Source organism: Palaemon carinicauda, chromosome 13 (genome assembly GCF_036898095.1).
Source record: "Palaemon carinicauda isolate YSFRI2023 chromosome 13, ASM3689809v2, whole genome shotgun sequence".
Classification (NCBI taxonomy): domain Eukaryota; kingdom Metazoa; phylum Arthropoda; class Malacostraca; order Decapoda; family Palaemonidae; genus Palaemon; species Palaemon carinicauda.
The window spans coordinates 4,811,050-4,814,515 of NC_090737.1; positions in this window are offsets into that span (position 1 = coordinate 4,811,050).

Sequence of the window (3,466 nt, forward strand, 5' to 3'; positions counted from 1 at the left end):
CCCCCTTCACCCACGGTGCTGTCGCCTCAGGACTTGCTGGTGGTGATGATGATGATGATGGTGAGAATTTGATGAAGAAGGGTGGAGGAAACGACAGAATGCCAGTAGCTAGGTATATTGTTTTGGGTGGTCGTGGCTTTGCAACGGCCACGCACACACACTTGGCCCACATCATTTTCACCGCGGCTCAAGACATATGAGACAGGCGGCTTCTCCGATGTTGGTTGCATCGGGCTGCCGGGTTCTTGTTATGTCAAGGCCCGCCTTGTTGCCTGCCCGACAGGCATTGCCCTCTTCCGCCGGAGCTGGGAAGCTTCGCCGTTGGGGTCTTGTTTGGTTTGATTTTGGAGTTTTCCTTCTCCTAGCGTTTGCCTATCTTAAAATAAAGGAGAAGGCCTATAGGGGTCCAGTCTTGGTCTGGTCTCTCAGAACTGGCCTTAGCGGTATGGTTGAGCCTGCCAGGGTGGATAAACTACCCCACCGCCATTGCCCAGCCCATCATTGGGACCCTCAAGCCCCTCTACTGCAGCAAAGTGCTGGACCATCAGAGGAGGAAGGAAGAATACAAGGAAGGGAAAGTGGGTGTCTAACAGCTGATGTGTTGGTTGGTTTGCAAGATTGTTGAGAAGGAAGGGAAAGTGGGTGTCTAACAGCTGATGTGTTTGTTAACAAGATTGTTGAGAAGGAAGAATAAAAGGAAGAAAAAGTGGGTGTCTAACAGCTGATGTGTTCGTTTGCAAGATTGTTGAGAAGGAAGAATAAAAGGAAGGGAAAGTGGGTGTCTAACAGCTGATGTGTTTGTTAACAAGATTGTTGAGAAGGAAGAATAAAAGGAAGAGAAAGTGGGTGTCTAACAGCTGATGTGTTGGTTGGTTTGCAAGATTGTTGAGAAGGAAGAATACAAAGAAGGGAAAGTGGGTGTCTAACAGCTGATGTGTTGGTTGGTTTGCAAGATTGTTGAGAAGGAAGGGAAAGTGGGTGTCTAACAGCTGATGTGTTTGTTAACAAGATTGTTGAGAAGGAAGAATACAAAGAAGGGAAAGTGGGTGTCTAACAGCTGATGTGTTTGTTAACAAGATTGTTGAGAAGGAAGAATAAAAGGAAGAGAAAGTGGGTGTCTAACAGCTGATGTGTTGGTTTGCAAGATTGTTGAGAAGGAAGAATAAAAGGAAGGGAAAGTGGGTGTCTAACAGCCGAGGAATTGGTTTGTATAGGCAATTATGTATAAATGTCCCTAGCAAACAAAGAGTCCATCACATTGCTCGTACTTAACAACAGCCCTGGCAACAATAGCCTTCCGTATATTATTTTGGCTTCATTCAACAAGAGGAAGTTAATTTCGTTGAAGTGTTATGAACCATTGTTGTGTATATTGCTTTTGGCTATATTTCATTTGTTTATCTGTGTAAAAGAGAGAGAGAGAGAGAGAGAGAGAGAGAGAGAGAGAGAGAGAGAGAGAGAGAGAGAGTTGGGACTAAAACCTCCCTTACCTGGCCTCTAGACATGAATCATCAGTTTGGTGACGTATATAACTCCACACGCAATACTGTCTCACATGACACAAGTTCCGTTTAGCGCTCCTTTTTTTTTTATTGCATTTGGCCTTATTTATTAACTAGGACAATTCTTGGTCATTTGTATCAACTTAACGATAGTCAGTTTGTAAATTTGATTAATGGAGTTCCTATAATACTTCGCTTAGCTTGAAGAGAATACTTATAGATATATAAACTATTAAAATCGAAAACTATTGTGGATACAAGTCTATTGCATAGATTTTATTGCAATATACTTGGTAACGCCAGAAAACTACTGTATTCAACAAAAAATGCAAAAATACGTTACGGAAAGAAAAAATAGTTAAAAGGCCAAGTGTTGGTTACCCGGTGTTTGTTTAAAGCGAACACATCCTCTTTGGCATATATAAAGAGAAACTTCTTGTAAATTTGCCTGCGTAGCAGTGTCTCAGAGGTATACTAAACCAGCTTTGATATATATTAAGATAAGACATTTATGGTTATTATTTGTCTTCCACTGTCTTGGGTTGAGTTCTCTTGCTTGAGGGTACACTCGGGCACACTATTCTATATAATTTCTCTTCCTCTTGTTTTGTTAAAGTTTTTATAGTTTATATAGGAGGTATTTATTTTAATGTTACTGTTTTTGAAATATTTTATTTTTCCTTGTTTCCTTTCCTCACTGGGCTATTTTCCCTGTTGGACCCCCCGGGCTTATAGCATCCTGCTTTTCCAACTAGGGTTATAGCTTAGCAATTAATAATAATAATAATTTGACAAATCAAAATTGTTGATGAATACTTCAAACTACGATTGTAGTTGGAAAAGCAGGATGTTATAACCCTATGGGCTCCAACAGGGGAAATAACCCAGTGAGGAAAGAAAATAAAGAGACGGATAAAACTGGTATTTCCTTGGTTTTGGCCCCTACACACGATCATTTTTTTTTCGTCAATTAATTGATATCAATTTATTTACGACAATGAAATTGAGGAAATCACTGTGCCTACACACGGTCAATGATTTTACTTCAATTTTCAGTTTGATTCATAACTTCGAGATGGAAGCATCTGTGGCTCTAGGAATAGTGCTTGCTGTGGACGAAATTTTATCGAAGCCCCATCAATAAATATCAAAGGATCTTTGATCTCTCAATGAACTGATTCATTGAAATGGTTTCGATTAAATTGTTATCAATGTCCCCTACACACGGTCAATTTCTCCATCAATTCGTTGACGTCAATAAATTGATATCAATTAATTGACGAAAAACTTTATCGTGTGTAGGGGCCTTAAGAACAGTAAGCCAGTGAACGACGTAAATAAATCGGACTTCGTATACGTTATATGAACCAACAGAACCTCAGTGTGTCCAAGTATAAGAAATTGGGTGAAATTATACCGACGTCCGAACAGAGCGTGCCCTGAATTAAAAAGCTCCACTCACCCGTTTGTAATTCATATCGTTGAGGCAACACCTTGCTTATGACGCAGTTTTAAGCCATTCTTTGGTTTGTGTTTTCATAAAGGAAAATGCGTGTTGGCTAAAGGTAAACATTGTGAAAGAGAAAATGACAAAATATATACAAAAATACTTTGTGTAATACTATAAATACCCAAGAATGTATACCACAAAAATATATTGTTGGTCCTGCAGTGCACAGACTTTCCTCATGTGATAGGATAGGACTAGTAAAACAGCCCTTAAATCATAAAATAGAATATAGTAATTGTGTACCTGTGTTTGTTTGTACTGTATGTGTGTATATTTCCAAATCTTTTCATGTATCAGGATTGGAAACATAATATATTCATGCGAGTAATATTACGGTTAGAATACATAATAGTTACAAGTATCACGTGTCTCCGAGAATTACACGATAGACGTTGAATACAGAATACCGCATAATAGCAGATAATAGTTGCGAAAGCAGCAGTGTCTAGCTCAT